The 23,450-nt window shown below is 41.5% G+C and overlaps 1 protein-coding gene and 1 pseudogene across 5 annotated transcripts in view; one reads left to right on the top strand and one right to left on the bottom strand.

The window, feature by feature from the left end:
- GASK1A (golgi associated kinase 1A) overlaps positions 1 to 19,228 on the bottom strand; it is an 84,499-nt gene extending 65,271 nt beyond the window's left edge. The window contains exons 1-5 of one of the 5 annotated variants that reach the window (XM_081825427.1): positions 16,223 to 19,228; positions 15,248 to 15,328; positions 12,623 to 12,740; positions 11,531 to 11,604; positions 4,040 to 4,302 (exon numbers count right to left, since the gene is read on the bottom strand). The gene's annotated coding sequence lies outside the window, so the exon portion shown is untranslated. Of the gene's footprint in view, positions 1 to 4,039; positions 4,303 to 11,530; positions 11,605 to 12,622; positions 12,741 to 15,247; positions 15,518 to 16,222 lie in introns of those variants that run through there. The other 4 variants (XM_081825424.1, XM_081825436.1, XM_081825442.1 and 1 more) reach the window with 4 other exon arrangements.
- Positions 19,229 to 22,236: 3,008 nt separating this feature from the next.
- On the top strand, positions 22,237 to 23,448 carry LOC102735493 (transcription factor IIIA pseudogene; annotated as a pseudogene).
- The last annotated feature ends 2 nt before the right edge of the window (positions 23,449 to 23,450 follow it).

Raw genomic sequence — 23,450 nt, 5'->3', positions numbered from 1 at the left:
GAAACAAACTGAGGGTTGCTGGAGTGGTGGGGGGGTGGGAGGGATGGGCTGGGTGAGAGACATTGGGGAGGGTATGTGCTATGGTGGAGCACTGTAAATTGTGCGAGACTGTTGAATCACAGATCTGTACCTCTGAAACAAATAATGCAATGTATGTTAAGAAAAAAAGAAGAAGAAGAAGAAGAAGATAGCAGGAGGGGAAGAATGAAGGGGGTGGAAATCGGAGGGGGAGATGAACCATGAGAGACGATGGACTCTGAGAAACAAACTGAGGGTTCTAGAGGGGAGGGGGGTGGGAGGATGGGTTAGCCTGGTGATGGGTATTAAAGAGGGCACGTTCTGCATGGAGCACTGGGTGTTATGCACAAACAATGAATCATGGAACACTACATCAAAAACTAATGATGTAATGTATGGTGATTAACATAACAATAAAAAATTTAAAAAAAGAGATGTGGTTCATATATACAATGGAATATTACTCAGCCATCAGAAAAGATGACTACTGGGGCGCCTGGGTGGCTCAGCCGGTTAAACGTCTGCCTTCGGCTCAGGTCATGATCCCATGGTCCTGGGATCAAGCCCTGCATCAGGCTCCCTGCTCAGCGGGGATTCTGCTTCTCCCTCTGCCTGTGCTCTCTCTCCCTCTCTCTTTCTCTCTAACAAATAAATAAATAAAACCTTAAAAAAAAAAAAGAAAGGATGAATACCTACCATTTGTATCAACATGGATAGAATTAGAGGGTATTAAGCTAAGTGAAATAAGTCAATCAGAGAAAGACAATTATCATGGTTTCATTCATCTGTGGAATATAAGGAATAGCACAGAGGACCATAGGGGAAGGGAGGGAAAACTGAATGGGAAGAAATCAGAGAGGGAGACAAACCATGAGAGAGTCTTGACTCTGGGAAACAAACTGAGGGTTGCAGAAGGGAGGGGGGGAGGGGGGTGGGGGGAATGAGGTTGCTGGGTGATGGGCATTAAGGAGGGCACATGATCTGATGAGCACTGGGTGTTATGTAACTAATGAATTATTGAACACTACATCAAAAACTAATGATGTACTATATGTTGGTGGCTAATTGAACTTAATAAAAAAAACCCCACAATGAGATACCACCTCACATCTATCAGAATGGCTAAAATCAAAAACACAAGAAACAAGTGTTGGTGAGTATCTGGAGAAAAAGGAACCCTCTTGCACTGTCATTGGGAATAAAAACTGGTGCAGCCACTGTGGAAAACTGTATGGAGGCTCCTCAAAAAGGTAAAAATAGAATTATGATATGACCCAGTAATTCCAGTACTGAGTATTTACCCAAAGAATACGAAAACACTAATTTGAAAAGATATATGCATCTCTATGTTTATTGCAGCATTATTTACAATAGCCAAGATGTGCAAGCAGCCCAAGTATTCACCCACTGATGAACGGATAAAGAAGAGATATATATAATGGAATATTACTCAGCCATAAAAAAAGAATGTAATCGTGCTATTTGGAACAACATGGATGGATGTTGAGAGTATAATGCTAAGTGAAATAAGTCAGAGAAAACAAAAACATATGATTTCATTCGTATGTGGAATTTAAGAAACAAAACAAACAAAGAAAAAAAAAACAATTGTATTTTTTTCTGGAATTCTACTTCTAGTTCTCACTCATAAAACAGTCACAGTACAGCCAAGCAAAACATAGGCACACTTAAATGCTAATTCTCTGGCCTAGCCCAAAGAGTTAAAATCATCAGTATCGCATTTTCATACTGATTTATCTAGTGGACCAAGTGCATGCAACAAGGCAAGTATTAATTATTTCAGTGAATATTAAGGTTTATGGTCTTCTCACCATTACAGATCTTAGAGACATTGTAAAAAAGAGTATCATTCCATTATTGATGTTTGATTGCTAACAGCTTTCTCTTCTCCTATGGCCCCACACCCGGACAGACCTGTAAGAAACCCTGAGGGCTCCCTTCTTGGTGCCAGTGAGAAGTTCAAACTATGCAAGCCCCTTAGGCAGACTAGGTACCCTCACCCCAACTCTACTCCCCACACAAAAAAGGATATCCATAGGCCAGTACGCCTATGAAAATGGTACGCAACCTTATTAGTCATTAGGGAAATACAAATTAAAACCACTAAACTACCTCTATACTGCCACCAGATGGCTACTATTTAAAACATTAAGGAGGAATCAGAGAGACATGTATCATATGACCTCACTGATATGAGGAATTCTTAATTGTAGGAAACAAACTGAGGGTTGCTGGAGTGGGGGGTGGGGTGGGAGGGATGGGGTGACTGGGTGATAGACACTGGGGAGGGTATGTGCTCTGGTAAGTGCTGTGAATTGTGCAAGACCGTTGAATCTCAGATCTGTACCTCTGAAACAAATAATAATTTATATGTTAAAAAAAAAAGAAGAAGATAGTAGGAAGGGAAAAATGAAGGGGGGAAATCGAAGGGGGAGATGAACCATGAGAGACTATGGACTCTGAGAAACAAACTGAGGGTTCTAGGGGGGAGGAGGGAGGGGGGATGGGTTAGCCTGGTGATGGGTATTAAGGAGGGCACGTATTGCATGGAGCACTGGGTGTTATACGCAAACAATGAATCATGGAACACTACATCAAAAACTAATGATGTAATGTATGGTGATTAACATAACATAATAAAATTTTTAAAAATAAAAAAAATAAAACACTAAAGAGGAAGAGAATGCAGAACAAAGACTCTCATACATTGCTGGAAACAGTATAAATCATTATGACTCTTTTATAAACTTTTGGCAGTACCTACTAAAGCTAAACATATGCCCAACCTATGAGGCAACAATTCCACCCATATATTAATTAACTGATACAAATTTATATAAATATCAATAGATAGATGATAGATGATAGATAGATAGATAGAAATAGATAGATATTCAAGAGACATGAGCAAATAGGGAAGCCAAAAACATATAAAACAATGTTCATAGTAGGTTTATTCACAATAGCACCAAATCTGAAACCACCTAAATATCCATCAACCAGTGGTATAGTCAGTTAATTGAATAATACTCAGCAATTTTAAAAGCCTCTGCTATATACAACATGGATAAATCTCACAGACAAAATGTGATGAAGACATTTAAACATTAAAAAGTACACACTAAGTGATTTTATTTGTATGGAGAACAGATAACCCTAACTTACAGCAATAGAAATCATTAGAATGGTTAACCCTTGGGAGGAGGTTGACTAGTAAGAACCACAAGGAAGCCTCTGGATCTGGGTGGTGGGCACAATCCATCTCACTGTTTGCCTCCACTGAAGCCTACCTTGCTATTCTCAAGCCCGCTTTTCCTCACGTATAGCAATATATTATGAAAATTTTGGTGTCAACAAAAGTAGCCCTGTTTTATCTATTTTAAGTTGCTGTCCCTTTTTGTAATTAAACATAGTTTTAGGAACCTTATCTAAGTAAATTATAAATGCTACAGCTTCAGCTTCATCTCGCAAATCACATGAAGAAAGAGAACTTGGAACTGTGGAGATAGTCAAACCTAGGTTTAAAACTGAATTTTGTCACTGATGGCTGTGTAACCTTAGACCAAAAAATGTACCCATCTGGCCTCAGTTTCCCCATCTTTAAAATGGGGATAACGCCTCCCTTGTGAAATTTGTTAGAAAGTCTTAAAACAATGAATGGAAGGAGCTTAATCCTAATAAGTGCTCATCGAATGACAGATTTCTTTTTTTTTTAGATTTATTTCTTTATTTATTTTAGAAAGACAGAGAGCCTACAAGCAGGGGGAGGGGCAAAGGGAGAGGGAGAGAGAGAATCTCAAGCAGACTCCCTGCTGAGAATGGAGCCCGAGGTGGGGCTTTACCTCAGGACACTGAGATCATGACCTGAGTAGAAACCAAGAGTTAGATGCTTAACTGATGGAGCCACCCAGGTGCCCCTTGAATGACAACTTTCTTCTCTTCCACACTCACCAAGGCTTTGCTCATAGAGCCCTCAATAAAAAAATGATGATTCTCTTACCTTGTTCTTGTACCCCCAAGCAGCAATGTAGAGAATGAATGAAGGCCAGCATCAGCTCAACATGCTTCCTAATGCCGAACACTTCTTTCAAGTTCAGGAGATACTGTTTAGCTGACCACACCATTTAAGATCTGAAGATGGATTCTGAGAATTCAGAGTAATGAGTATCCTGAATTTCTCTCACCAGTCGTGGACAGAAATCCCCTCACAATGCACTGAGCTTCAAGGCTGACTGGCAGGATTTGACACATCCAGGCTAGTCCCTGAATCAAAAGTAAGAGAGATATGTTTTAAATAATGAGGATTTGAAGAAGTAAAATAGTTCTACTCTATGATCAGTTTTCCCATGTGGAAGCTTTTCTATGCCTTGAATCAGTCTTGGTTTTTTCCTAGTATAATATCCTGGTCTCACAAGGGTAGAGACAGAATCAGACAAATTTAGAGCAGTGAGTACAGTTGATCCCATAATCTGTACCTTACTGAGAAGATCTGTGGCTGTGTGCTCATGGTGTCTTTAGAGCCTCCTACCTTCTAACAGGCTCTAACTCAACCAACCCCTTGCCATGGGCATCTCATAAACCTTATCCTGAGCAAGGCCCACCCCACTGTTTTTCACTACCAGCTGATCTTCCAGTGTGAGATTCACGAAACTATATTTCTTACCAGAGTCCTTGCTTTCCCCCAGACATGGTTGCCTGTCTTCTTGTGGTTTTCCTGAGCAACATGAGGACAGATGCCATGACTAACTTATTCACAGGTGTAATCCTGGGTGAACTAATGTTAAAGTGATTGAATTGTCCAATATATACCATATCTACTGATTGCTGAAATCACTTCACTCACTCACTTCTTGATTCAATATTTATTAAATATCTCCTATGTGCCAAGAACTGTGTAAGGGGCCAGGGTGACAAAGATAACACAGTCCTCTGCCCACAAGAATCTCCAGATGAAAGAGAGAGTGTGTGGAAGTGAGTAATATGACTAGAGCTATCAGAAAGATATGAACATGCTGCTCTTGACACCTGGAGGAGGAAGAATTACATCTGTTTGAATAGATGAGCTAATGCTTCCAGGACTTGTGGCCAGCTCAGTGTTTAGGATGAGAAGCAGTTCTCCAAGTGAGCAACGGGGGAAGGGGAGGCATTCTTGTCAAAGGGAACTGAATGATGTGCATGGGGTGGATCTGGACTTCACAGAGCAAAAAAATCGAGTTTGTGTTGGATATGAAGGACACAAAAGGCCCATCTGTACATGGGTACCATTTGGAGGCATGGCAGGAAGTGATAGGAAAAGCCTTCAAAACTTTCTCCCCAAAAGTAATTTCTTTCTTGGTAACTGGGACTATTTGAAAACACTGTCAAAATAACTGCCTCTTTTCTTCCTCCCTGGCAATCTTTTGGCAGCTGTGCCTTCCTGACCCCACCTCTGTTTCTCTGTCTCCTCTATTTTCTAACCAACTTGCAACTTTCCCTTCCTCAGTCTCAGAGTCCCTGTTAGAGTCAGTAGGAAAGTACTGCTGCCCCAGGTTAAGAGGGAAAAAAGGACCTGGAGAACGCTATTTCAGGACCACAGTGGTGTGGGGCCTGCCCACCATCCACACATCAATAATGCCTATCCAGACCCTTGAGGCCCTATACAAACCTGGAAATACAGCCTCAAAGTCTAGTAAGCAAACAAGGAAAAATGGACAAAGCCCGAAGCACAATATGAAATTTTAAAATGTGCCTCTCAATAATTGGCAAAACAGACCAATCGTAGTCAAGGTATACTCTACATCTGAAACTAATGATGTACTATATGTTGGCTAATTGAATTTAAATAAAAATTTTAAAAATAAATAAAATATTTGAAGAATATGAAAACAAAGTTGGCCTAATGGATCTATATATAATACTGCATCTAGTAATTACAAAAGTTTTACAAAAATTTAAAGTCTGGAACATTTCCCAAAATTGAGTATCCATTGTGCAGTATCAACATATTTCAAAGGACTGAAATCATACAGACTATATTCTTTGACAACTATCCAACCAAGCTAGCAATCAGTAACAAAAGATAACTAAAAAATCCTCGTCTGTTTGGAAATTAAAGAATATACTTTTAAATATTCACAAGTCAAAGAATATATCACAATATAAATTAGAAAAATATTTTGAACTTAATAAAGTAGAAATGAGTAGTACCACTTCTCTGGAGGTTGAATAACAATGAGTTTTTATATACTGCATTAAAGATCTTAAATTCTTAAGCAAAACATTAAGAGCTCAGTGGACTGAAAGGCACATGATATAAAAACAAATTTTTCACAGTAGGAATTAAAATTAACAAGCGAATATAGAAATACATTCAGCCTTACTAATTATAGTAGCAAAATATAAAAAATATAAATAAAAAAGAAATAAGTCACATTTTATGTCAATTAAATTTAAAGTATTTTTTAAATTATAATACCTACTGCTGATAAGATTGAAATCAAGTACTGTATTTATACATTTCTATTAGCAGAGTAAATTAGTACAATCTCTTAAGGCGATATGAAGGCATGTTTTTAAAACATAAAAATGATTATATCCTTTGATTTGGTTAATCTCATTCCTGAGAATTTATTCCAAGGAAATCATTCAAAAGAAGAGGGGAAAATACTATTCATGGCACTGTTGACAGTAACATCATTTACAAAGCTCACAAATAGAAATTTCCTAATGCTCATTAATGAACTTCAATAAAAATGAACTACCACCTACTGGATGGATGCTAGAGAGGAAAATATGATTAAGACATAGTCTCGGGCACCTGGGTGGCTCAGTTGGTTAAGTGACTCAGGTCATGAGCCCGGAGTCCCAGGATCGAGTCCCACATCGGGCTCCCTGCTCGGCGGGGAGTCTGCTTCTTCCTCTAACCCTTCCCCCTCTCATGCTCTCTCTCTCACTCTCTCTCTCTCTCAAATAAATAAATAAAATCTTTAAAAAAAAAAAGACATAGTCTCTACCCTAAAAACAGTCACAACTTGGAAAGGGGGAATAAGAAGGTATTGAATGACAAACTGAATGACAAATAGTAATTATGAAAAGTATACAGACCTGGGGAAGAGGGAAAATGCTTAAGATAATAATAATGGAAGAAAAGCAGAGTATAATCTTTTATCTGTTATGGTTCAATTGTATATACATATGTACAAGGTCTAACATGGATAAATAAAAATGGGATTGGGAGGTACGTTTTTCTTTACATTTTACTTAAAATAGTTATAATTTATTTGGACAACAGTGTAATAACTTTTTAAACTGTCCTATGATAATATTCATAATGCTTGAACAACCTTTGAATAATCAAATGAAAGTGAGACCCAAGTGTATTGCTTAAAATTAGTTCAATTTTTAGCAGGTCCCAGTAGCTATTATCTCTTTGGCACATTTGCCTATTTCAACATTTGGCTCTGCTACATACACAGTCAGATCTTCACATATATTTTCATTTATGTAACATTGGTTTCCAACCAACACAGTTCTCTATAACCTTCTTCCTCATCCCCAGGCACGTGATCAAGACTGCAGCTGCTTTTCACAGCCCTTCTTTCTCTTACTCCCATTATTTTTTTAAGTGTTTAATTCTGCACTAGAAAGGCTCTTGACCAAGATCTTCAGCTGCTCCCAGTCCTGAAGAGAAGGTAGAACAGAGGCTGTGATTGGCTCTTCTGTGGGTTCCATATGTGGGAGCTGGATCAAATGAGGTCTTTCAGTGCCATGGGTCCAGGAGTAGGGAAAAGAGAGTTTAGGATCCCTGACCTCAAAGATCCTAGCTTGGGGCACAAAGCACCAATAGGAGTAGATGAATAAAGGAGGTGGTACAACTATGACCATATGTAAGGGTTCTGGAGTCATATTTTCTGGGTTTCAATTCTGACTTATCAATAAATCCCAATGTATTCATCTATGAAATGGTGGCAATAATAACCCTTTACCTCACAGAACAATTACAAGATTGAGATCAAGCATACAAATCCATAACACAGTACCTGGCTCATGGTAAGCACTCAATAAATGGTAGTTTAACTATTGTTTTTTCAATTATTGCTGAGAAGAGGACTTCTTGCACAGGGCTGTTCAGAAAAGGCCCTCTAGTCACATAAGGGAGACATCAGAACATCATACGGGTCTCAGTAGGAAAGGGTAGGCCATGCTAGCAATTTGTTCTGAGCATTCTTCAAACATGCCCTCCCACCCCCCCCCCTTGCCTGTTATGCACTATACCCCACGAGGATACTTAAGGCTACCAATGGCAGGCAGAGTTGTTGATTCCATCACAAATGGACAGCTGATATTTCAGCCACATAACCAAAGAGGCCACTCCCAGGGAGCTCCCAAACTTAACTTGAGTCTAGCCACCTCTGCCTTGACTCACTCTCTAAAGTAGCCCTTCTGGGGCACCTGGATGGCTCAGTCGTTAAGCATCTGCCTTCGGCTCAGGTCATGATCCCAGGGTCCTGGGATCGAGCCCCGCATCGGGCTCCCTGCTCGGCGGGAAGCCTGCTTCTCCCTCTCCCACTCTCCCTGCTTGTGTTCCCTCTCTCGCTGTGTCTCTCTCTGTCAAATAAATAAATAAAATCTTTTAAAAAAAAAAAGTAGCCCTTCTTCATAGCACCCCTTAACAACACATTCACAGTTCATTTAAGAGCATATCTTTACTGCAGTGTAACAATCTGGGAGATACAAATTACACAGTTCAAATAAAACACAATGACACAATCACAATCCGCACAGGTGTTATGCAAGAAGAGCCCTTAATGGTTGCAATCATCCCTCCGAAAATTATACACTGCAGCCCAGCTTCTAACTCCTGACTCTCTGTCCAGTCACACTACTTCTTTCTCCAAGGTCTCATAGAGTCCCCTTTAGCCTCCAGGGTCCCAGGAAAAGTAATGACTTTCACTTAAGGTATTCTGACCACAGGACTGACCAATTTTCCTCAACAGCTTGGCCCACAAAACTGACAGGCTCCTGATTTCATCCATAAAGATACCGTCTCATGCTCTGCAACCAAAAGGCAGTTTGTAGGACTGTTTCATTCGGGCCCACAGGTGCAGAAATTGAGAATAAATGTTTTAAAGGGAATATAGCGACTTGACAGAGCCAAGACACCCAGCATATGATCAGTCGCCTCATACGGGATTTATACTAGATTTGAACTCATACAATGAATTGCATGTAGCATGAGTTGTGTCATTAGTCACGTGCCACTGCAGAAGCATTTACTTGTCAGTGTAAGATTGGCAGAGGAACTGGAGAACTAATCCTTTACTACAGGTTGTCTGAGAAGCATTAGTTTAACCTCTGAGCTAAATTTTCCAGAAAAGCTTGTACTACTGGTTAGCTATCTCTTTGACTTCACAAAAACAGTTTTAAAACCATGAATGGCCAGGAGAGAAGGCAGAAATACAGCACAACCATCTTTTTTATTTTTCAATAAAGAGCATTAAACAACAAAGCAGAACTATACCAAAAGTCTACAGTCTTCATAATTATTTCATAAAAGATCAAGTTAATGCCAAAAAGGAGAAAGGACAAGTTCAGTGTAAGGTACCAAGAACCGTGGGCCATCACGTATGAACATATACAGCTCCGCCTATACACAGAGATTTTCACTACATTTTCCTCACTTCACAGACTGGTAGAAATGTTGTCATGACTGGTCCACAGACTCCCATTTAGGAAGCACTGGTCTATCTAACTTTCCGGGCTCCTATTTCACTGACCCTTAAGTCCTCCAATGCCTCGAGTGACCTTGCTTCCTCTGTGCGGGAAGTTCAGACTCCTTAGCATGGCATACCAGTTTCTCAATGATCTAGGGTGCTGTTCACCCCTCCAACATTAACTCTCAAGATAATTCCCAGCATTGTGCTAAACATTTTCAGTTCCCTAGCACATTCAAAGGACCCAATATGCCCCAGACAAAAGGAGTGCCATGCAGGCTTATAATTACAAATACATGAAATTAACAGAACCCAGTGGGACTAGCTTGAGGTACAGGACTGATTAAGGTGAGAGCTTACGTCTCCTTTATCTCCTCCTTAGCCTGGTTATTTCCCTCTCAATACATAGATATTAAGGATAAGCTCCCTTCTCATCAGAAATCCAGGAACGGTGCATAGATTAAATTACTTATCATCTATCACTTCCAATGTAGTTACCAGACAATACACTCAGGCCACAGGTACCACATTCCAGGCAGCAATCTGGCCCTCCAGAGATGAATCTGTGGATTAATGCTCCCTATCCTTTGATCTCCAAACCCCTTCACTGCTTAAACTCCATTAGCAGGCTTCTTCTTTTCTTTCACAGTTTCTGTCCTCTAGGCCATTTCTCTAAGTGACATTACTGCTTTCAGCTACCAGACCTTGTTCTGACCACTCTCTACCCTTGGATAAAATGGTCTCTAAATAAGTCGTGACTGTCCTGGCTCAAGGTCACCAACATCTGGCTCACCTGTATTTTTCTAAACCACAGCTTCCAACCAAGCATAACCTTTGGTTACAATAAAAGAACGTATTATTTGCAAGATACAAATAAGGGTGAACAAGGGAAAGGGAGGTAACCTATCACACTATTTCCTAAAGATATCATCTAGAAGCAGCCAACCTATAAAGGATTATACTTTTTCATAATGAAGCTACTGTACTCTGTTATGGAAGGAGGGAGAGAGAGACAGACAGATGGAAATCAGATAGCAAACAATCCTTTGGACCTAGAAAAGATGTACCACATAGAAAAACAACAAATTGACTTTTTGTTTAATAGATCAATCTCCTGTGAAATGTCCCATGAGGCAAGTGGCTAGTATCCCATTGTATGGGGTAGCCCTGATAAAATCACCCCTTGAAGAAGTGCAACTGAGGGGCAGTTTCCATTTCCTACTAGGTTACAGCCTCCTACATGGTCCAGGCATAAACAGCTCTCTACAAGGTCCATTTCTTAAAGCAACATCTTCAGTTTCTGTGGAAACATTTCCCTTCTTGAGTGGAATGAATCACTCACTTCTACCATTCCTATAGCCTACACTCAGATGGTCATGCCATACTTTCATTTACAGTGGAAACATATCCAAACTTCCTGATCTTTTTTTCATCTATCCATGTGATTCCTGTCCTTGAGAAGTGACAACTTGGTTACAATGGTTAAAAATAAAAATCTGAGTCCGCCGGGGTGGGGGGGGGGCGGGGGGCTGGAACTCCTGTATATCATTGAGTAGTAAGTGTAATGTTGCCATCTACAGAAAAGGTAACAATTCAAGGTGGAGGAGGGTGCATGTAAGATAGTGCAAAAGGCAGTATCAAAGTTGCAAACTCAAGGGGCCTAATAAAGTCCAGAAAAGATCAAAGGAAAGGAGAGAGAAGTAGGAGGGCATCTGAGAAAGCAAAGAGCAAGGGCTGTAAGGTAGGAAGTGAGAGTGTTTGTGGTGTTGAGTGGGGAGAAAGAACTGTCTGGTACTCACAGAGTCCTTTGGGGAGAGGCAAGAGGTAGGGCTGGATTGGTGTGACCAGGCCAAAAAGGGGAGGGCCTAATAACCTGCACATGGGGAAGAAGGGAATAGAAAATGTTTCAGTAAAGTTTCTTACTGGAATTAAGCTAGTATAAATCTGAAGTAAGTTCTGATAAGATGTATATTGTAAGCCTTAGAGTAATCCACTAGAAAAATAACTCAAAACATAGTTTAAAAAAATCATAAAAGGAATTAAAATGACCTACCAGAAAATATTCATTTGCAAATATCTTCTCCCATTCTGAACTGTACACTTTAAATGGGTGAAGAGTATAGTTTGTGAGTTGTACCTCAATAAAGCTATTTTTAAAAAAAGGACACGAGAGCTGGTTTTGTACATAATTTTAATGAATCAAAAACCATTAAATCTATGAAAATCCATGAGTCTATAGAAAAAGAAAATGTGCACTTAACAGCATTTAAGATGGCTCTTAAATCCTTATTTTGAAAACTAATGCTTAAAAGTAAAGAATCAAGCCTTTCTCCTATCTCCCCAGAATTGATGATTTTGAGGAATTTTAAATTTTATTGCCTGTAATAGTATTTTAGTGAAGTAGGAAAATATTCTTATTTTTGAGATGTGTCCTAAAGGGGAGAGGAAAATTGTAATATCTGTCAGCTACCTTAAAGTATGTCAATATAAAAAATTATTTTAAGTTAGTAATATGTTAATTATCATGAAAAGCCAAAATAACTTCTGTATGTCCTGTTGGTTAATAGACAAGATAATACTGCACCAAGCTTATCAATTTTGTAAAACTGGGGGAAATTGGAAAAAGGTGATCACACATAACCAGTATTTAGAAAAAATTTTCCACATATCCCCAGGGATAAAAGCATCCCAGTGTGTGCAAAACAAAAGTTGTTGTGTACAAATGGTTTAAAGGGATGGGAGGCAATGAATAACAGACCAGTCACAAAGAGTGTGATCAAGGGTCCCAATATACTCCCTGATGAGGCACAGAGAACACACATCTTTCATTTTGATGAAACAAAAGCAAAGGAAGAGAAAAAGTTATAAAGAGCATCCTTTGCTCAACTTACCTTTTGGGGCCAGCTCTCCTGCTCTTCTTGCTTAGGGCTCCCTGTGGCTGGGTGAAACATAGCTCTCTCCTTTGCGCCAGCTGAGAGATCAGAACTGGTTTGCAAGTCAGTGACACTACTTGAAGGAAAGAAGATGATGAGTAGGTAAATATTCTTATTTTTGAAATATATCCTATGATGAGCAGAGTCATAGTAGCCAATCACAGCCTGTGGCTGCAAAATGAGGAGAGTGATTCCTGGGTGAATGGAGCAAGAGGGACCCTAAAGAGGTATAGGGAGGTGTCCTGGAGAGAAGCCTTTGACTAGTGCTCCCAAGGAAGCCTGAAACAAATTCTGAGAGACAAATTTCTATTAAAAGGGAAACAAAATTTCTTACCTTCTTAGTTAGAGAATAGAAAATTCCCACTGTGGGGAAACAGACACATGATGGAGCAGCTCCCACAGGGAGACTAATAGGCTGAGTTCTCTCAGGATAACCTGGAGGTTCAATACTAGCGAGAAGGTACCAAGATTTGGCTCCAGCCCTACTGTATCCAGAGAATCACCTCTAAGACACTTAGGGAGAGAGAGTAACTTTTATGATGTAAAAAGAAGGAAAACTTTCTTGGAGGTCATATAGTCATGGAGGGCTCTCCTTGCCTGGCAACCCTTGGCATTGCCATTCAAGGTCAGCTAATAGTTATAAGAGAATGCTTTAACCTCTAAGGGCCCAGGCAGACATGAGTAGCAAAGAGACCTTACGTAAGAAAGCCACAGTCCCATAGTTTTCCAGCATCAATCCCTGTTACAAAGCCCTATAAGCAGGCACCAAGCTGGCCCATTCCTTCTCGGTGAAGTACTCAGTCATGTCTTCAAAAGTTACTGATTCCCGAAAGGACAAGTTCCTGCTCTCTCAGGCCTCAGGACTTTGGTGATGGTCAAAACCATTACTGAGAGGCATAGGAAGGGCATCAAGGGCATCTACAATGATGAGTATTTAGCACTGGGTCCCTCATGTGCCAGAGGGGTTTTTGTGTGAAATTTGAAAGGTGTGGAGGCAGAGGACACAGAATAAAAGGCAGACAGCCAGGCAGAGTTCAGCACACTTTTCCAGTTAGAACCAAATCCATCTCCATTATGAGCTTCCAAACATATGTGACCTCAAAATAGATTACTATATACAAGCTGGGCTTGGGCCTGGGTCTGAAAGTACATATACAAAAGGAGAACTAACATATAATTGGATGGGGCCGTCACCTTAGCTCTAAGTCCCTCCCCACCTTGTAATGTATTTGGATGATTATTTGGGCTGTCATTTTACTGCCATATCCCAATTCTGCTTTTTGCCAGTGCTTCCCTCATTCTTGTCTCCTTGCCCCACTATCCTGGGCAGAAAGCTCTCAGATCTGCCTATGACTCCCCACCCCCATGCAAAGATAGTGAGGATAGAGAGGCATAGGAAAATGCTGCTTACTTGGGATAGGCTAGAGAAAATTTGCTTTTCAAAGGACACCATGAAGACCGTGAAAAAGCCACGGACCAGGAGAAGATATTTCATAATACATATACCTGACAAAGGGCTCATATCCATAATAAAGGACTACAACGTGGAGAAAAGAAAAGACACACGATGTAATAAACAATGGGGAAAATATCTGAACAAGGACTTCACATAAGAGGATATCCATGTAGCCAACAAACATTATGAAATCGTGCTCCATATCACTGCTTATTGGGGAAAAGGAAATTTTAAAACCTCAATGAGCTATCAAGAATGAATGACAAAAAGTGTTGGCAAGGATGTAGAACAACTGGAAATCTCATATACTGCTGGTAAAAGTATAAACTGGAACAACCATTTCAGAAAATTGTTGGGAAGCACCTATTAAAACTAACCAAATATGTATACCCTATGCCTTAGCAATCTGACTCCAAAAGGTATTGCCAAGACAAACGAGTGCATGCATCCACCAAAAGGCATATACAAAAATGTTCACTGCATTCTTATTCACAGTAGTTAAAATCTGGAGACAACCAAAATGTCCAGCTACATTCTACGAATGAGTAAATAAAATGTGGTATAACCATATAATGGAAAACTATTCAGCAATGAAAAAGAACAAACTACTGCTATGTGTGAACAGGGGCAAAATTTAGTGACATAATGTTGAACAAAAGAAGGCAGATACAAAAGAGTACATGTTGAATGACTCCATTTATATGCATCTAAGAACAAATAAAACTAATCTATGATGACAGGTCAGAATAATGGTCAACTTCAGGGGGGTGCATGAAGTAGTCTTTTGAGATACCAATAATGTTCTATGTCTTAATATGAGTGATGGTAATACAAGGGTATATATTTCTAAAAAGTGAGCTATACAGTTCAGATTTGTGTCATAAATAAATTATATCTCAATAGGACAGTAAATTTATATATTTTATATATGCAAATATAAAAATATGTTACATATATTTTTATATATGCATGTATACTTACATATGCATGTATATAACTTATATAAATGTATATTTATATTGAACGTACATTTGTACATGCATACATGAAAGTATACACGCATATATAAATATACATATGTATATACACACATGTGTATATGCAGAGGTAGAGGAAACACAGCTCACCTGGGGCCTGGCTTTTAAGGATATTGCTGTCATCATCTGACCTCTTTTATTCTCATCTTGGGGAAAAGTAAGTCTCAGGAGCTGAAGGTAAAGAAAGAAGCTTTAGTAACAGTAACCCTACTAACCAAAACTCCTGTACACAACATCTGACCCCCCTGTTTGAGGCTACGTGAACTACTACTATTCATCAGTTACTGCCTTGTATCATGGCAATTCTCATCTCAGTGATGAAATAGTGGGCATAGAGAGGAACACAGAAAGGAAACAAAAATCATCCCAAGAATGTGTGATGAGGAGGTAGACTGAGAAATCTGTAACTTTCAGTAATCCAGAGAAACATCATAGGAAAGAGGACAGAAAAGGAAACTAAGGTGGTTAGTGAATAGAATGTGATAGGCTGAAAAGAAAGCTGGGGCTCCAGTTAAGATCTCTAGAATCCACACAGTACAGTTAGGAATGAGTTATTTACAAGGAATCCATCAAACACCATAAGATCCCCCAGATCTGTTTTTCCTCTTATGTTCTTTAAAATATTAGAATAGGACAGTTTTATTACCTAAGTAATAAGTCAGAACAGAATTTGGAAAGAGTTTATTAGGAATATCCTTATGTCTCTCCACTACTATTTTTCCCTCTAAATACACAGATTGATTATAAGATCTTCATTCAGTTTTGTAAGTGTTGGGGGTAGATGGTGAGAAGAAACATACTACCATATTAAATGATTGATCAACTTCATGTATCTCAAATACTCCAAGTTCTAAATATTATAGTATAAGAGAAGCAAAGCAATTTCATTTCTAATATCAGTTAATAGTGCATCATTAAGAAGTAAGCCTTCTGCCATTCAGTAGAGTGAATCAGCAAGGTTTACACATTAAAGGTAACACCTGAAATTCAAATAGCTGCTATCAGGTCAGAATTATTTAACAAGCACAAAAGTGAATGCACTTATAGACCTTAAAAACAACTTACATTTCAACTCCATTTCTGCAGTTTGCTGTAAGTCTCAGGTACTACAATAGCATCAGACAAAAGACTTTAGATACTCAGTATACTGCCCATTCCTCCACTGACCCTTTTTAGTGAATCCGGAAAGTGATCCAGGAAGGTAGACAAAGCTGAGGCTTTCAGAGAAACAGAGCTGTTAGGAGAGGCTAAAAACCATATTTTGGCGATTATAGGGAATCCAATAAGGAAAAAGAGAAGGTATTAGTGCAGGAGGTATAAGAAAACACAATGCAAACCCTCACAAGTAATACTGCTAAATTCATGGATGGTTTTTGTCCCAGGGTAACAAAAAGAAGTGATTCATACTGAGTAAATAGGTCCCCCTTGTAGCTGTGTGCTCTAGTTCCCTTAAATCATACTGCCGTCCTCTCTTTGTAATAAATGTCCCTTACAATGGATACTTAATAATATTGGCATCTGAAACAAAAGGATTGAAGCAGAAAGGTCTGATCTGCACAGGTGACAATCTGTGAAAAGAAAATCCTCTGGAAGTAGAACAATAGCAGAGACCACCCGACAAAACATTCCCTCCTACTTGCCTATGAGGAAAACCAAATCTATGGAGTTGAAGTAGAGATAACAAGCTCGAGTTGAAAATAAATCACAACCCAACACACTTCACTAACAGCAGGGACCAAATATTTAATCTGATTGTTAGGAACCCTAACAATTAGATTATGACAATGACGGGAAAGTTAAGAGAATGTAATGAGAAGAGTGACAAAGGATGTGAAAAGGTCAAGAAATCTCTTTGTATCTTCAATACTGTATATATGAAACTGTACGCTAAACATTGGACACCTATTAGGTGCTTGGTGGCTAGGACTCGTCATGAGATTTTTATTTATTTTTTATTTTATTTTATTTTATTTTATTTTATTTTATTTTATTTTTTTAAAGATTTTATTTATTTATTTGACAGAGAGAGACATAGCGAGAGACGGAACACAAGCAGGGGGAGAAGGAGGGGAGAAGCAGGCTTCCCCGCGGAGCAGGGAGCCCGATGTGGGGCTCCATCCCAGGACCCTGGGATCACGACCTGAGCCGAAGGCAGACGCTTAACGACTGAGCCACCCAGGCGCCCCCGTCATGAGATTTTTAGATTAAACATTCATATGGGACAATCCAAATCCAGGGCTCTACGTTCTCCCATTTGTGGATGAAGTAAATAACTTCCATCCTGGGGTAAAAAGACCCAACTATTTCAATATTCTCAAAACTTGGCTCTACGGACAGCTTCCAGATTGGGTTTACACCAGGCCAGGCAAGTAAAGTAAGTGAAGGACCACCAGAAAAGGCAGAAAGACCATTAAGACGTACACAGGCCACGGGGCAGGGCTGAGGTCTCCACAGCTGGGACAAGAGAGGGCTGGAGCGACCGGGAAGTCGTGTTCTCTATTGATAGCATGTCCTGGAGCAAAGACTTTAAAACTTTTTGAGGACCTCGGTGTCAATACTCGAATCTGTGTCAGTACCAGAATCTGAACAGGCCACAAGCTGTCGTGGGGACGAGAAACCAGCGGGCAAGACCAGGGTCCCGGGGCTGTCAGCGCCCCCTCTCCATGGAATCGAGTTGAGCTCAAGGGGTTGGGTGAGGATCCCTGTAGCAGCAGTAACTGCGCCCATTTCCCGTGGAGTCCTTCACCTCCTGCTTAGGCCAAGCCAGACCCGCTCACCGTGGGCTCCCGGCAGCCTCTACAGCTTTCTAGCTAACAGGTTTGGGGCACCACTCCTGGTCCTCACAAACTAAACCCTCACGCGTTAAAGAAAATAGGGGTTGCGCCGTAAGTACGTCATCACACTGCACATTTTCTGAAATTCTCTCTAGTAAACTTGGAGGACCCCACATCTCGGGGGTTCCCACCCCCTTCTAGTTCCTGAGAGACACATCTGAGGAAAAGGGAGGGCAGGTGAAGAGGTAGCTAGCTTCCTTCCCTGCCTCCAGAGACCCAGAAGAAGCTTGTACACCTGATCTCCAGCAGGAGGTGGAGCCTAAGACTAAAGCAAGAAGCAGGGTACTATTCCATTGGCTATCAGATGAGGGGGCGGGGCCCAGCCAGGCCAATGAGCAATAGATCCCGCATAGATCATCCTTTCCCTAGGCGGCAGCAGCCTGCTCCCCGTCCAGACAGGCCCGGGCCCCACCTGGCAGATTTCCCATCTGGAGGTGTCTCTTCAGAGCCTGGAAGAGCAGTCGGTCTGGTGGGGAGATCTGAACAAGCCTAAGGGCTGGCCTGGACGGGGTGGGGACTGCAGAGCAGAGGAGCCTCCGAAACGTTTGCTGAATGAATGGAAGTCGAGAAATAGAGTAGTGATCTTATTGTGCACCCAGAAGACCCTAAGGATGTCAAGAAGGCAGTGCTTTTTGGTCCTGCATAGTAGGGAGAACCACCTTGCATGGGGAGGGAGGGTCAGTAGCAGGACGAAGTGAGTCTAGGCCCCACCTAGAAGCCTACATACCTGCATACCTTTCTTAGACTACCTTGATTGGTTTGGCTAGTTTCATTTGTCCACCACTACTGGATGTCCTCATTTGCTACTGTAATGCCCTACACGGGACTCAAGTTTACAACTCTTTTATCTCACATTCATGTTCAACCATTGTCTCCCACAAAACCACCACACAGCCAAGAAGGCTGGATCCAGAGGAACATCCAGCTCTCAGTCATGTCCTACTGAGGCCAACACTTCCCTAGAATTGATGAGAACCTTGTGTGGAACCTAGATCATATCTCTTCAAGGTAATTTAATCTCAAGTCCTCAGTGGTTGGCATGACCCCAGACCTTTATAAGAACTCCTCTGATCACTCCCAAAAGACCTTTAAATATGGGAGAGCAAGGGTTAGGATCTCACTTCCTGTTCAGAAGAAACTAAGTCATCACAAGGTACATGGCTGGGTAGATATGCCAAGGCAAAATCAAAAGAACCTAAACCATAGTGGTTAGTATAGTATTCATTTTAGAAAAGCAATTTAGTTTCAGCAAAACATCACTGTCCCTAACATTAAATTAATTCAATTTGAATATTGAATTTGAATATTCAGTTGTAATTGTCTAAATAACCTATAAACATAAGGAATTTATATCAAGCTTTAAGAAAACACATGTCTAAATGCTTTTACACATTTTGCAAATTCTTAGCCATCCCATTGCCGTAAATATAAACCAATGAGCATATTTTTAGCCATTTAGAGACTACCTGCTTTGCATAAACCATGAAACTGCACCTAACATCTGCTAGCCATAGATAAGACAAACCCTGTGGCCATAGAAGATCCTAAACCACTGCTGCCCTTCAAAGCTCTCTGACCCAGAGCCTCCCACCTTGCTGCTGAGTGACACTGCCTAGACAGGTAAGCCTCCTTTCTGATGGCCCCCCTAAGCCCAGACCCACCCCCACCCCCCACCCACCCCCAGAATTTCCTTACCTCCTTTCCCTACTGGGCAGTCCCCTTCTGTAAGGATTTACCCTCTTCCACAATCCCAGGACAGGGGCTACCCAAGCCATCTCCTGGTCTTCTTGTCTCTTTCTTTCCTTTCTTTCTCTTGTCTTTTTCTTGATCAGCCTTGAAATCCTTGAACTCACCATGGTATTGAAACAATATGGATCATTTTGCCTCTTCAGTTCTCTAATACCATTTATTTAACATTACATCATGACTAATGACATGGCAGCATCATGCCACCCACAAATACTGGTTTCTTTTTTTTTTTTTTAAAGTTATTTATTGTATTATTGAGAGGGAGAGAGAATGATAGAGAGAGAGCATGAGAGGGAGGAGGGTCAGAGGGAGAAGCAGACTCCCTGCTGAGCAGGGAGCTTGATGTGGGACTCGATCCTGGGACTCCAGGATCATGACCTTAGCCGAAGGCAGTCGCTTAACCAACTGAGCCACCCAGGCACCCCACAAATACTGGTTTCTAATGATACTCTCAAAGTTGGTTTCAATGACTACAAATACAAATCTTACAAAGAATATGGAGGAAATGTGAATTGTAATACATTTTCTGGACATGTTAAATATACCATGTGGAATGTTAAAGCATAATCATTAAATAACATGTTTTACAACCATGACTTCTCTGGAACTGTTGTCTCAGTCTATTTGGATTGCTGTAACAAAATACCAGAGACTGAGTACTTATAAATAATTATATTTCTCACCATCTGGAGGCTGGGAAGTCCAAGATCAAGGGACCAGCATGGTTGAATTCTGGTGAGAGCCTTCTTCCTGGTTCATAGACAGGGTCTTCTTGCTGTTTCTTCAAATAGTGGAAGGGAGCTACAGAAGTCTGTGGGGTCTCTTTTATAAGAACACTAATCCCATTCATCAGAACTCCATCCTAATGACCTGAGCACTTCCCAAAGGCCCTACCTCCTAATACCATCACATTGGGAATAGGATTTCAACATTTGAGTTTTGAGGGGACACAAACATTCAGACCACAGCAACTGCTACAATCACTCCATTCCTAAAACATGATGCCTTTCAATGTTGATCACACCTCTCCCTTCCACACACCACCACCAGTGGGGAGGATAAGCAGTGGACCCATGAGCAGAGTAGGAAGAGCAGTTCAATTTATCTAAGAAATATCCATCCCCATCCAGCACAACTTAAGACAGATCCAGGACAACATGGCAACACTACATCAATTTATTTTTTTTTAATTTATTTATTTGAGAGAGAACACAAGCGGGCGGGGGGAGAGAAAGAGAGGGAGAAGCAGACTCCCCGCTGAGCAGGGAGCCCGACACAGGACTCCATCGCAGGACCCAGGATCATGACCTGAGCCGAAGGCAGACGCTTAACCGATTTAGCCACCCAGGTGCCCAAAACTACATCAATTTAAAGATGAGAGGACATCAGAAAGCCTGTTGAAAGCCCTTAGAGGTTATATGAGAGGCTACTCCCAGAGAACTGCCTGACATGTGGTTCTAGAGCCTGTAGCAGGGGGAGAGTGACCACCCTGGATGCCAACAATGTGGGGACGCAAGATAAAGGACATTTGTCGCTGCCTCCATTGTCCTTGGGTGTTATAGACATAGGCAGCATTGCAGTAGGAACACCGATGAACAAGAGTTGACACAAAGGCCCATGCAACTCATACCCAAGGGCTAGCAGTGGATCCACAGTAGCCGAGGCCCTGAATTCAACCTGTGAGTGACATGAGCGAGTCACTGTCAGCACCCAAAATCACTGTCACCATCATTCTGATGGCCCAGTCTCATGTGATCTTGTGAAAGAAAAACCACGCCAGCCACCCTCCTAAAACTGAGGCCCAGTCTTAGGACCTCAGGACAACCGTATGGGTGTGCACCTAGTCAACTCCACACACAGGGTAAAAGGTCAGAGAGTGTCCCAAAGGGGAGAAACAGAGCCTAGGGCCTACACATGTCAAAATCTACTCTTGGAGCATCCCATTTGACAGCACTATTGGACCCAGCCACCCCCAAGAGCAGTAGATGACATAAAAAAAATGTAGAGGAAGCAATTCCAAAATATAAGAACCCCTGCATGCCCTGAGGTGGGACCCTGTTTTCCTTTGCCTAATGGTGCTACTGGGCATGTATTTAAGTGCATGGCCAGAGAGTTGCACATACCATTTCATCACAATGGCCAGTAGCTGGTCACATGTCCAAACATACCTATAGGAGAAACTGGGAAATTTAGCAATTTCTATAAGAGCAAAGGAGAATGGGCACCTGGGTGGCTCAGCGGGTTAAGTGTCTGCCTTTGTCTCAGGTCATGATCCCAGGGTCCTGGGATTGAGTCCCACATCGGGCTCCCTGCTCCGCGGGGAGCCTGCTTCTCCCTCTGCCTCTCTCTCTCTCTCTCTCTCTCTCTCATGAATAAATAAATAAAAATTTAAAAAGGAGCAAAGGAGAATGGAGACTAGGAGACGAGTAACAGTCCGTACCATAATCATTGTAAGACAGGATGAAAGATAGACTAGAGCTCTGGGCACGTGGCTGAGCCACGGCCCCGGGCGCCCTGGAGCCGCCGGCCGCGGTCGCGGAGGCCGCGTCATCCCTGACCATCGCCGACGCCTTCGCCGCGGCCGGCGAGAGCCCCGCCCCAACGCCCTCCGCGCTCAATAGGAGGTTCATCTGCTCCTTCCCTGACTGCAGCGCCAATTACAACAAGGCCTGGAAGCTAGACGCGCACGTGTGCAAGCATACTGGGGAGAGACCGTTTGTTTGTGACCATGAAGGGTGTGGCAAAGCCTTTGTCAGGGACTACCATCTGAGCTGCCACATCCTGATTCACACTGGGGAAAAGCTGTTTGTTTGTAGAGCTAGTGGTTGTGATCAAAAATTCAACACAAAATCAAACTTGAAGAAACATTTTGAACGCAAGCGTGAAAATCAGCAAAAACAATATGTATGCACTTTTGAAGGTTGCAAGAAGGCCTTTAAGAAACACCAGCAGCTGAGAATCCATCAGTGCCAGCACACCAATGAGCCGCTGTTCAAGTGTGCCCATGAAGGATGTGGGAAACACTTCGCCTCACCCAGCAGGCTGAAGCGACACAGCAAGGTCCACAAGGGCTATATGTGTCAAAAAGAATGTTCCTTTGTGGCAAAAACATGGACAGAGCTTCTAAAACATGTGAGAGAAACCCATAAAGAGGACACAAAATGTGAGGTATGCCAGAAAACATTTAAGCGCAAGGATTACCTTAAGCATCATATGAAAACTCACGCCCCAGAAAGGGATGTATGCCGGTGTCCAAGAGAAGGCTGTCGTAGAACCTACACAACTCTTTAATCTCCAGAGCCACATTCTCTCTTTTCACGAGGAAATGCGCCCATTTACCTGTGAACATCCTGGCTGTGGCAAAACATTTGCAATGAAACAAAGTCTCACTAGGCATGCCGTTGTGCATGACCCTGACAAGAAGAAGCTCAAAGTAAAACCATCTCGTGAAAAACGGAGTTTGGCCTCTCGTCCCAGTGGCTATATTCCTCCTAAAAGGAAGCAAGGACAAGGCTTATCTGCGCCTGAAAACGGAGAGACACCGAACTGTACCGAAGACAAGGTGCTCTCGACTGTTGCGCTCCTTGCCCTCAACTGACCCTCCCACCACTTTGTTTAAATGAGACCACAGCATTCAGCTCAATTATTTCTGCTCAGAAGCACACTTTTCTTTATTAAAATCACTGATGCACAAAAAAAAAAAAAAAAGA

This window comes from Leptonychotes weddellii, chromosome 1 (genome assembly GCF_054177405.1).
Source record: "Leptonychotes weddellii isolate Sample4059 chromosome 1, ASM5417740v2, whole genome shotgun sequence".
Taxonomy (NCBI): Eukaryota; Metazoa; Chordata; class Mammalia; order Carnivora; family Phocidae; genus Leptonychotes; species Leptonychotes weddellii.
The sequence above is the reverse complement of the archived record's forward strand: the minus strand, read 5'-3'. Positions and strand labels throughout refer to the sequence as shown.